This window comes from Miscanthus floridulus, chromosome 1 (assembly GCF_019320115.1).
Source record: "Miscanthus floridulus cultivar M001 chromosome 1, ASM1932011v1, whole genome shotgun sequence".
In the NCBI taxonomy this organism is placed as follows: domain Eukaryota; kingdom Viridiplantae; phylum Streptophyta; class Magnoliopsida; order Poales; family Poaceae; genus Miscanthus; species Miscanthus floridulus.
In genome coordinates this window covers 6,374,593-6,388,052 of record NC_089580.1, presented here as the reverse complement: position 1 = coordinate 6,388,052, position 13,460 = coordinate 6,374,593, and positions in this window count along the sequence as shown.

Here is a 13,460-nt window from a genome sequence, read left to right as displayed (position 1 = left end):
TCTAGCCCATTGCCACGTGGGTACACGCTACTCTCGCCATCTCTCCACTCCCAGTGCACGAGTAGCCATTCTCGTAATAGAATAGCCAAGTTAAGGCTTACCAGAGTATGTGATCAGTACTACAAAGTCTCACCTCATGCAATTCAACAACGGACGTGTCTTAATCGACACAGGCGGAAAGAACCCGCTCACAAGACCTCCATGTCTTGTGGCTCTCATACACCGAGTCCGCCCGATCTAGATTTATTACTCCACATGCTCATATCTTATGATAACATAAATAACTAGTCGTAACCAAGAAACCATTTATATCTCGTAGGTGACCGATGATCACCCGACTTATATCGTTCTAAGCATGGCTAAGCATAAATAAGCATTCTCGAATCGAAACGGGTAACAAGGTTGATATGGGAAAGCAAGGTTGGTAATGCACCAATTAGGTTTCCACTCAACTTCTAATCACTTAATGCAGTATATAAAAGCAAAAGCAATATAATTTGTAAAACACAAGGTAGGTTTAAATGCATCTGGGGCTTGCCTTGGTTAACGGAAAAGTCTGGTTCCGAAGACGTTCCACAATTTTCAAATCCGACCTCAACAGACGGATTAACCTCCTCCTCAACTTGATTAACTACCACGTGCTCACTTTCGTTCACTACACGTAGTAACAATGCCATGTTTAATATGATGCGAGATATAAGACATGATGCTTGATGATGGATACAAAAATTAATAACTGGAATACAACTTTCCTTCGCGGTACAGTTACAAGCCAACAACTACTTAAACCATTACGTAAATTCACACACATACTTTAAGTACCAAGGATCATCTTATACTAATGACCCAAGGTCATCACTCAATCCAAAAATTCAAACAAAAACCTAAATTATTAAGGTTTACTATTTGCTATACTATACAGAAGTTTGATACCCAACGAAGCATGTAATTGTTTCCAAAAGTTGGAGACAAACTGTGTTCCCCTATCTAACACTATGGTCTTTGGTACTCCACATAGGCTCACGATTCTTGCTAAATACATCTTGGCATATTGGATAGTAGGATATATACTCTTGACTGGAAGAAAATGCGTTGACTTAGTTGATTTACAATAACGCATATTGAGTCAAAACCTTTAGATGTCTTGGGTAGACCAACTATAAAATCCATACTAATATCCTCCCACTTCCAAGCTGGAATATGCAATGGCTGTAACTCTCCAGCAGACCTCAAATGTATAGCTTTTACCTTTTGACAAGTATCACACTTTGCTATATATCGAGCAATCTCTATCTTCATCTTGGTCCACCAAAATCTCTGTTTCAAGTCATGGTACATTTTATTACTTCCTGGATGAATAGATAACTTGGTTGTATGTGCCTCTTCTAGAATTGGCTGCCGTAACTTAGGAACCTTTGGTACCACAAGGTGATCCTTGAACCATAGCACATCTGCATCATCTATCCTAAAGCATACTGCTTTTCCCTTCCTGACTCTTTCTTTGATATAGGCTATACCCTTGTTTTCTTTTTGAGCGGCAATAATCTGGTCTCAAATAGTTGATTCAATAGTTATATTTGTCAAACTATCTTGTTGAATTATCTCTACATCCATCTCTTGACTTAAAGTCGGATCCATTGTTTTTATGCCAGACAATTGCAATGACTCTTACGACTGAGGGCATCTGCAACCATATTTGCCTTACCAGGATGGTAATGCACCTCCAAGTCATAATCTTTAATCAATTCTAACCATCTTCTTTGTCGCATGTTCAACTCTGATCGAGTAAAGATATATTTTAAACTTTTGTGATCTGTATAAATATGGCATGTATTACCAAGCAGGTAATGCCGCCAAATTTTCAAAGCATGGACAACTGCTACTAACTCCAGATCATGAGTTGGATAATGTTCTTCATGTTGCTTCAGTTGTCTAGAAGCATAGGCAATGACTCAGCCTTCTTGCATCAATACACACCCAATACTAATACCAGAAGCATCACAATAAACGTCAAAAGACTTCTCGATATCTGGCTGTGCTAATACTGGTGTAGTGGTTAACAATCTCTTCAAAGTCTAGAAAGCTTCTTCACAATCAGATGACCAGACAAACTTGACTTGGTTCTTCAACAACCCCATGATGGACTTGGATATTCTAGAGAAATCTGGAATAAACCGACGGTAATAACCCACCATTCCTAGAAAACTCTGAACCTGATGAACAGTAGTTGGTGGTTTCCAATCTGGTACATCCTTAACTTTGCTTGGATCCACAGCAACTCCTTCAGCTGACAACACATGTCCTAAAAACTATACTTCCTTTAGCCAAAAGTCACACTTACTGAATTTGGCATACAACTGATATTCTCTTAGGCATGTCAGAACAATTCTGAGATGTCCTGCATGTTCTTTCTTGTTCTTAGAATATACTAAGATGTCATCAATAAACACCACCACAAACTTATCTAGCTCAGGCATGAATACTAAATTCATCAGATACATGAAATGAGCTAGGGCATTCGTCAAACCAAAAGACATTACCAGGTATTCATATAATCCATATCTGGTGGTAAATGCCGTTTTGGGAATATGTTTAGGCTTAATTTTGATTTGGTGGTAACCTGACCTCAAATCAATCTTGGAGAAAACTTTGGCTCCAGCCAACTGATCAAAAAGTAAATCTATCCGAGGTAAGGGATATTTATTCTTAATGGTTACTTCATTCAATGGGCAATAGTCGGCACATAACCTTAGAGTCTCATCTTTCTTATTCACAAAAATTGCAGGACATCCCCAAGATGATGAACTAGGTTGGATAAATCCTTTATCAATCAACTCTTGCAACTGAGTCTTCAATTCAGCTAATTCCTTGGGAGGCATCCTATAAGCTCTTCGAGAGATCGGAGCTGTTCCAGGCTTTAGATCTATGTTGAACTGAACATCCCTATCAGGTGGTAGACCGGGTAAATCTTTAGGAAAAACATCAGGGAATTTACAAACTACCAGGATATCTCTAATCTCCTTGATAGAAGTTACACAAACTTTTTCCACTGATCTCCTTAAGGTTGGAAGTTGGATAAGAAGCTAAGAATTACTATCTGGCAAACTCAACCTTATAGTCCTATTCAAAACATCTATAACAGCCTTATGCCGATACATCCAATTCATTCCCAAGATCACATCTATATCCTAATCCTTGAGAATAATCATGGTAGTGGGAAAAATATGCCTACCCAGGTTTATGGGTACCTGGTATACCATTTCCTTAGTACACAGACGTCCCTCGGGGGACTGTATAAAGAAATTTTCCTTTGTTGCCCCAATTGGAATTTTATGCTTTATGACAAAGGTTCTATTGATGAATGTATGAGATGCACCAGAATCAAAAAGCATAATTGCAGGATGATCAGCGACAGGAAACATACCCAGCATCACAGGCTCCCCTTCTGGAATCTCCCCGACCTGAATATAGAAAACCCACCCCGTCTTCTTTTCATCTTTGCCCTTCTGAGCATTTTGGTTGTTGTTCTTGTTCTGGGCTGGACCTTGTTGTTGATTTCCAGGAGCCTTTTGAAAATTTGGATTATATTGCTTAGGATACGGACATTCCCTAGAAAAATGACCTGACTTCCCATAATTGAAACATGGATAATGATGGCCTTGGGGTGTTGGAGCACGAACACCAGGAACATTTGACTATTGAGAGTTCTGGTTAGTTGTAGCAGGACTGACATTTTACCATTGACCGGCTTGGAACTGCGGTGGGCAATAAGGAGGACGATAGTGATTCACTGGATAAAAGATTATTTTCTGTCTCTTTTGATTACCACTGAAAGATCCAGATGGCACACTCTTTTTCTTTTTAATCTCCTTATGCTACCGATATTTCTCCTCAGATGCAATAGCAATGTTGACTGCCTCATGATATGTGACATTGGTGCAGGTAGTCATCATTGTCTGAAGTTTGGTATTTAGACCCCGCATGAACCACTTCTTTTTCTTGGCATCTGTGTTAACATGTTCAGGTGTGTACTGTGAAAGGTGATTGAACTTGCCCACATACTGCACGACTGTTTGATCACCTTGCTTCAAAGCAAGAAACTCATCAAGCTTCATGGGCATAACTCCCTTCGGAATATAATGGGCATGGAAAGCAGTACGGAACTCTACCCAAGTTAACTGAACACTGGCTAGTTGCATAGCCACAAGATTTGCCCACCAAGCACCTGCTGCACCTCTAAGCTGTTGAGCAGCAAAAACAGGCTTCTAGAACTCTGTGCATGGAATGAGGTCAAACTTCTGCTCCATGGTACGAAGCCAATCATCAGCTTCTAGTGGTTCGTTAGCCTTGGTGAACACTGGTGGTCTTGTATCGGTGAAATCAACATATGTAACTTCTTGCCTGTGATGATTGCGACCACGGTTCCCTTGCATCATGTTCTGATTACTTTGAGCTAACTCCCGAAGCAATCGAGCATTCTCCACAGTCACATTGACTAGTGCTGTGATAGCATATGCCAAATTTGGTGGAACTGGTGGCGGATCAGGAATACCATCCTCATCTTGTGAAGAACCAGGATTAGTCGAACCCCGAGTACGACGTATCTGTTCATGACAAACCAAACTTTACTCACAAGTCTTTATTGAACTTATTAAAAGAGCTGACTACAAACACATTACACTGGTAACACTTACTTAAACACAAGTTCGAACTTAAGCTAGACTACCCAACTAAACTAGAACTCAATATATTACAACTCTACTCTTCTCCTCGATCACCTCAAATCTCATGATCGGTATCCATTCCAGAAACATCTCCGCCTTCATTATCACTTTCATCGACCATCACTAATTCTTCTGGATCCTCTTCTTCCTCCTCTTCAAGTTCATCATCATCTGCAATGATGACACCTGGGCCATTGCATCTGCTTGAGGCTCATGATTTGGATCCAAAAGATTGTTCAACCTGTGGACTTCTTCATGCAGATTGGTAGAATATTCTTCTAAGTCTTCTACGTAGAACTCTAACTCATGAGCTCGGGCTCTAGCTACATCTTCTCTATGCCAAGCCTCATTTCTTCCTTCCACCATACGAACTAACATACGCTCACAGTTCTTATGAGCGGTGGTGTGGCACTTCAGTTGATCCTTTAACTTGCCTACCTGTATGGCATCTAAGGCCCTATCTCTAGTAGCCTATGCTAACTCTGCTAAAAGCCTTTGTATCTCTGCCTGGGGATCAGGCCTAAAGCTGCTACTGCTAGCACCATCACTCCTAGGGGCAAGCTGGTGACGAGGGACTCCTTTGGGTCCAATGGACTTACGGGGTGTTACCTTGGTACGAGACATACTGTAGAAAGCAAGATTTCCAAAACAGTAAGATGATCTCATAATAGTCTCAAGAGCAGCAAGAATGGATTACACAACTCACCCAGACTCACTACCCAACCCAGACTCAGAGGTAAATGAAGTAACAAGTGGATTAATCATGATGCATGAATCGTTCTTACAAACAAAAACATCAAAGCTCATAAACAATAGTTGTTATTATATAGGGCATAATAAGATTACTACTCCACCACACAAAGCCTTTTTAATCAAATAAGGAATGGTGAGAATGAAATAAGATAAGCCAGAAGCAATTTGGACCAAATTATCAGTTTAAATTTATTTGTCCCAAATCGTTTTGAAGTTTTTGTAAAACAATACTACAAAAACCTTGTAATGATCGCTCTGATACCACTCTATAGCAGAACCTCCTAAATTATAGGGCCCACATGCACCTGTCACTGTCCAAAGACCTCTGACGACTATGCATATGTTCCTAGTAACTTAAGAAGACTGTCGGGTGTCTGCGGGGAACCTCAAATCATTCATGATTTCCGAGCAGGATCCCATTACAGAGTCATTGCAGTATTACAACATTTATTCAAATATCTATATCAGAGTAAAATAGCGGAAGTCTTACAATAACTTAGTTTACAAACCAGTTGTTTCAAACCTTACAAACTAAGTTCAATAAATATTACAAACCATAGTAGTGGAGTGGCATTAGTAATATAATACAAACACACAATATAAGTACCCTGCCCAAGGGTCACACATTTACTCGGCATCATCGATATGAACAATAGTCATGCAACACGGTCCAAGACAGACATGTGCATGAGGCTCACCTGCAACAAGGGTCAACGAACCCTGAGTACAAAAGTACTCAATAAGACTTAACCGAAATAAAACTGATCAGACTCAGGAATGTAGGCTCAGGGATTCAAGGTATGGCTTTAGTAATAAACAAAGTTTTTTGCGTAAAAAGCTTTCTAACAAGATTCTTTTATTCAACATGTAAATCTGTCTCAAAATCATATATGAATCTGCCATGATCCGTAATGAGATCATGAACTTCATATCAAACCCTTTCTCAAAACTTCCTCAAGTTTCAGTTATTAACTACGATGATGAACAGTGAGTTGAGTTTCTATAACCGAGGAGCAACGACGATTCAAACCGATTATAACCCAGCTGGGGATTCCCAACCACACGACATATGTAGGTCTTCGACCTACATATACCAACCTACCCTTAGATCCTCTAAAACAAGAACGGGTCCACGCCACCTGAGAATACAGTACTCCACCAATCCAGCCCATTGTCACGTGGGTACACGCTACTCTCGCCATCTCTCCACTCCCAGTGCGCGAGTAGCCATTCTCGTAATATAATAGCCAAGTTAAGGCTTACCAGAGTATGTGATCAGTACTACAAAGTCTCACCTCATGTAATTCAACAATGGACGTGTCTTAATCGACACAGGCGGAAAGAACCCGCTCACAAGACCTCCATGTCTTGTGGCTCTCATACACCGAGTCCGCCCGGTCTAGATTTATTACTCCACATGCTCATATCTCATGATAACATAAATAACCAGTCATAACCAAGAAACCATTTATATCTCGTAGGTGACCGGTGATCACCCGACTTGTATCGTTCTAAGCATGGCTAAGCATAAATAAGCATTCTCGAATCGAAACGGGTAACAAGGTTGATATGGGAAAGCAAGGTTGGTAATGCACCAATTAGGTTTCCACTCAACTCCTAATCACTTAATGCAGTATATAAAAGCAAAAGCGATATAATTTGTAAAACACAAGGTAGGTTTAAATGCATCCGGGGCTTGCCTTGGTTAACGGAAAAGTCCGGTTCCGAAGACGTTCCACAATTTTCAAATCCGACCTCAACAGACGGATTAACCTCCTCCTCAACTTGATTAACTACCACGTGCTCACTTTCGTTCACTACACATAGTAACAATGCCATGTTTAATATGATGCGAGATATAAGACATGATGCTTGATGATGGATACAAAAATTAATAACTGGAATACAACTTTCCTTCGCGGTACAGTTACAAGCCAACAACTACTTAAACCATTACGTAAATTCACACACATACTTTAAGTACCAAGGATCATCTTATACTAATGACCCAAGGTCATCACTCAATCCAAAAATTCAAACAAAAACCTAAATTATTAAGGTTTACTATTTACTTTTATGAATTAATTATTTAATTAAAAGATATGAAATAAATCAACTTTCTCCAAATTAGCTCAAAATTTTTATGAAGGCTTATCACACGATAACTAAGTGGCAAAACAATTTTCATAATTTTTTGATAAATAATAAAGCCTAGAAAAATCATGGAAGCTCATTTATTAATTAATTATAGCAATTTTTATCACTTTCAAAATGTACTGAAAATCAATATTTAATATTTTTCCTAAATAGTTCACATCACAGAGAGGTCACATAAAAATTGTCATAATTTTTGGAGCTCTAATTAATTTTATACAAAAATAACAAATCACAACACTATTCATTCAATTCAGCAAAATAGAAAAATCCATTTTCAAACACAGAGTCACTGACACGGTGACCCCACCTGTCAGCGTCTTCCTCCCACGCTCATCAGCAATGACCATGCTTTGACCGGCGATTTCTCACCGTCGGTGAGGTCTCCGACCACGGCCAATGCACTACTACGTTCCCCACATCACAGCGCGTCGATTGGTGGCACTAACGAGACTAATCACGGCGAGGTTCGAGCTTGACGCCGGCCATGGCGGCCATGACGGTGCGGCTACACTACGCCAGCAAAACAAGGCTGGTAGAGGTTATTTGAAAGGTCCAAGAAGCACCAGGAGCTCACCCCAAACGCGTTGGAGTCGATGGCTGAGCCGGAGGAGCAACAGAAATGCGAGTCGGCGAGCAGAGCAGACACGGCGGAGCAGGCTGTCGTTGACGGCGATGTTCCAGTGGCTGCGGTGGACGAAATGATCAAGCAATGAGGTACAAAGCACCACGGCAACATGGAGAAAATGGAACAACACTACACAAGGACAGAGGCTCACCACGGAGCTCCGGCCACGGTGGAGCGGGATCACCAGTGACGCTGCCGGCCGCGAGGAAGAAAGGCATTGAGCGATGTTTCTCGGCGAAGTCAAGCTACAAGGGTGGGTCAGCTGGGTGCGCGAGGAGCAAGTGGAGCTATGATGGCTTTGCTACGACTAGAACGGCGCTACGGCGATGGTGCGAGCTCGATGGAGCTATGGCGGCGGCGTCGGGAAAAACAGAGGAGAGGAAAAGAGAAGAACGGCGACGGCACAAGCTTTGTAGAGCGGCCAGGAAGCAAGGAGATGACACGCAACAACTTGCTTGTGCCATCGCAAAGCCGGAGAAGGCCACGGGCGCGCTTGGAACGCCGAAGAAGGTCGCCGACGGTGACAGCTGCCCGCTGGTATTGTTCCAACTAATTACCTAATTGCCACTCGTCTAATTTCTTCAAATTACTCCCAAATTTGTAAAGCAACCCAAAAATCTCCAAAAATAAAAGTTGTTCGAAATTCAAAGTTCTACAACTTTGCTTTAATAACCACACTCTAATTCGGTCTACATTTTGAAATGCAAGTTTAAAATCAAAAGGGGACACTTAAAGTACATTTCGCCTTTTCAAATTACTTCAAATTTTATATAACAACTTTGAAAACTCCAAAACCGAACTTTGTACAACATAACAAGCTCTACATTTTTGCTTTTAGGCTCAACCCCAAAATGTGCTTAGATTTTGAATTAGGTTTTCAGGGTAGAATTTAAATACTGAAAATCAGGGTTTTTCGAAAATTCCAAAGCAATACAAAGATTTTTAACTTGATTCAAACCATACAAGTCAACACATATACATAAAGGTAAACTTGTTTTAGTGTATGCATATCAAAATTTTACTAACACCAAAATGATGTGCAATGCATATGATGACATGGTAGGTTTTAGTATTTAAACACCCGAGGTGTTACACCCAACCTTCCCCCGATCAGAAGGACATCTAGCTCAGCCGGCCGGTGCCCTCCTCATCGTCTCCACGCATGGCTAGCGGCCTTTCTCCCTTTGCCCTTCCTTTCCATTCAGGAGGCGGCTCGATGGGGAGGTCAAAGCTCCGCCGATGGGCTGACGAGGATGAGGATCTCCTCTCCGACGACTCAGACGGTGATTGCTCTCCTTTGTCGTACCTCGAGGCCGCTCGCCGGGCACTAGCTGCTACCCCAACTGCTCTGGTCAGTCCATGGGATGTCGCGGTGCCGGGCGTGGTCGTCGCTGCAGCTATTGCTATGGCCCCAATGGACGACGATGGAGGAGCGCCGAGGGTACCCTACTCGTGGCGTCATCGAACGTGGCGCAATGCCCTTATTCAATCAGGTGGCCGAGGAGCCCATGCGACATTGGATCAGACGGACCCAGTGCGCCTACGTGTGCCTACCCACTAATGGCTGGGGCCGCGCCACCGTGTCTTAGCCCTAGATGTTGAGGGATGGTAGCTACAGCGCCGAGGTGTCGTAGGTGGGGAGACTTCACCGGTGGACGTCGCCCCTTACCTGTCATGCTCTAGGGGAAGTGCCTCAACTGCCTGTCCTGGTCGCACTATGTCGCCACCTATAGGCTGCCATGCCACTATCTTTGGTGCTATGGTTTCTGGAACTTGGCACAGGACTGTAATCGGCATTGGCCAGCTTACGACAGTGGAACCTGGACGGTGGGCAGGGATGGACGCGGCGTAGCTACTGCCATTGATGGCCGGCGACGACCACTTGCTCGAGACCGTGCCTTGAGCACCCAACCTCCCACCCACATCTGTCCCTCGGAGTTGGGTAGGGATGTGCATGTGCCGACTGCCGGTGTCAGCCATGGTCGTCAGCGCTGACACACGAGGTGCCAAAGATAGCCCGAGGAAGGCACCAATGACCCTTCCACCAACACTGTAGCCAACCTCGACCTCGATGTGTCGAGTAGCGGACATGCCTTCATGGTGTCGACCCGTTGACGCTGTCTGTGTGGCCTCACGACATGCTCCCTAGTCGTGATGCGACGGATGACCCGATGTTGAAGGAGTTTGCAGCTTCTCTCGCCGCCAATCGGATCGACACGCACCCTCCACTTGACCACCTGGCTTCATCTCCAGTGGCCACCTAGCTTGAGGTTGCGGCCAAGGCGGCTGTAACAACCCAAAAATCCACATGCTAAAAATCCCAACTACAAAATTTCTCTTCAAAACCCCATGTGATGATGAGTGACATTTGTAGGAGCTAACCCTAAGTGTTGCATTAGTCATAATCTAACTAAACCTACATGACTTGCACAAGTATCTCACCTCATCACCTTGAATTTATTTTACCACATAGCATACATCAAGTTGCATTATATTCAACATGGTGATTTGGATTTTAATTGGGGTTTATGTGTTGATTAAGAAAAGCTAACAAATATTTGTTTATAAATAAATGTACTAACAGGGGATTAATATCCCAAAATATACTATGACCAATGTTTATCACCATGGGACATTATACCAAAGGAGAAATATGCCACTTTGATTTATATGCATGAAAGAAGTGTAACATAATACAAAAAGAAATAGAAAAAGAAAAGGAAATAGGAAAGAAGAGGGAACAGTAGCAGCCTAGGCCTGCTCGGCCTTGCGAGCCAGCCCGCATGCCCTCCCACTCGTGCACGCGGCCCATAAAGCTAGCCCAGCTTCGCCTCGCCACCCGCGCACGTGCAGACGTCGACCGCCGGGTCCCATCGGCCAGCCCATACCGCTTCACCGCATCGCGACGCGCCTATGCTGCACCCGCTGCCAACCGGACCCCACGCGTCAGCCACCCCAGCAATAGGGTCTTCTTCATCCCCACGCCAGCCTATCCTCTTGACCGAACCCCGACCACAGAGCAGGCATGGGCCCGGGGTCATGCACATCACATGACCCTGTTTCCCCCTTGCGCTGCGCTTACGCTACCGTACGCGGGCCATCGGATGCGCCGCACGCATCACCACCACCCGATCATTGTCCGCCATTGGAGCCCTTGGAGCTCGGCTATAAAAGCCAACATCCGTGAGCCCTAACCCTCAGCCCGTTCGCCGTCGTCGCTGGTGGCACAGCACCACACAGCGTCAAGCCGAGAGAGAGGGAGGAGGGAGAAGCAAGGTGGAGAAGGAAGCCTCTGCGGGGAGGACCTCGCCGAAGCCAGGAGTGCCGCCCCAATCAGCTACAGTGACGTAGCTGCTCGGCATAGCACTGCATCACCTCATCACGACCTCGCCTCGCCACTGCACCGCCATCCTACCACCACGAACCCTACGATGAGCCACGTCGTTCGTCGCTCGCCACGCTAGTCGTACTCGCCATGAATGCCACCGCGTTCCCGCACCTAGGGGACGCAGAGACGGAGCATTCCCGCTCCTGGACACGCACCGCACGTGCACAAGCCCAAGGCCTGGCCTCACCGACCCCTAGCAGCTCAGGAACACCGACACGACCACCCTACACGCCATGGCCGAAAGCACAACCATGGCGAGACCACCGCATCTTCTATGTCATGGTAAAGATGACGTTGACACCCCGACTGGCTCCACCATGACGAGAGACACACCGCGCCCATCTTAGACAAGGAAGAAGCCCACCGGAGCCCTACGTTGCCACACCGCACCTCATCGGAGCGCCACCGCCTCTGTTTTGCCCCCACCACCGTGGCCGGAGCCACTGGGAGCACCAGGAGCTCCTTCAACACACCCACCATGGCTGTAGAAGCACCGTGGAGCTCACACGCTCCTCCAACTGGACTCTCGCTACCACTGCAGCCCTGTCCATGCACGCCGACGAACCCACGCCGCTGTTCACCATGGTCGGGACCCTAAGAAACCCCAGCCGCCACCTTGACCCCACCGCTGCACTCGCCGAGGCTTGGCGACGCTTTTGCCTACCTTAATTGAACACCAGCGCCGCTGGTAAGGCTCGCCGGTGACCTCACCGCTGGCGGGGGCCCCGTCGGGGAAGAGAAGGGGATTTTCCTGTCGTCGACCACGTCCCGAGCAGCTCCGCCGAGCACCAACCATGACCACATCGACCATGTTCTGAGCAGCTCCATTGAGCATCGACCACGACCACGCCGACCATGTCCCGAGCAGCTCCGCCGAGCACCGACCACGACCACGTCGACCACGTCCCAAGCAGCTCCGCCGAGCTCCGACCATGACCACGTTGTGCACGTGAACCAAACCCTGGGAAGGAGTAAGTGGACCAAGTCTTCATAGACCGGCTCTACGATCTATGGACCAACGCAGGCGGGTTCACCATGAGCCACGCCTTACCTGTGCCCATGGACCACGGCCCGTTAGTGGCCCAGTAAGATGACGTGGCCGCACCAGCGCGCGCCACGTGGCGGGCCAAGCCTAGCCCAAATCTAGGCCCAACCAGCCTAGTCGAGGCCCGGCCTGTATTGACCATTGACCGGTCAACGTTGATCGTTGATAGGGCCACATGTTAGTGATCCAAGAGCCCTGGTCTCACCTGTCAGTAGCTGATGATGTAGATGACGTCATGCTGGCGACATGATGACATCAGCAGGACCCCACCTGTCAGTACAGAACCGAGATGATGACGTCATGCTGACATCAGCATACCACGTGGACCAACAGGAGCGTGACACATGTCAGCACGATATTAATTCAGCCTTTTCCCATTTTCAGAAATGATTGAAACTTTGAAAAATTCATAACTAATTCATACAAACTCAGAAAAATACAAGACTAGGACCAAAATTCATCTAAAATCGAGTTCTACGCAATGAACCCATGATTGAGTGCATTTGGCTCTTTTGAATCTTCATTGCTTTTTGTGCTATTCTATAGACGTCGCTAACGCGACTATAATGCGATCGTTTGTAGACTCGAAGGAGAACCAGACGAACGAGGACCGAGAGTACCATGAGCAGTATGGAGATGACCTCACTGAAGGTGCCACATCCCACCCAATCTCGTAGCACCTATTACGCATGGCTGATACAGAGCTGCTATTGCTTTACTTTATTGTTATAATCACACTATGATAGGACTTGCATGGTAGAATGCTTT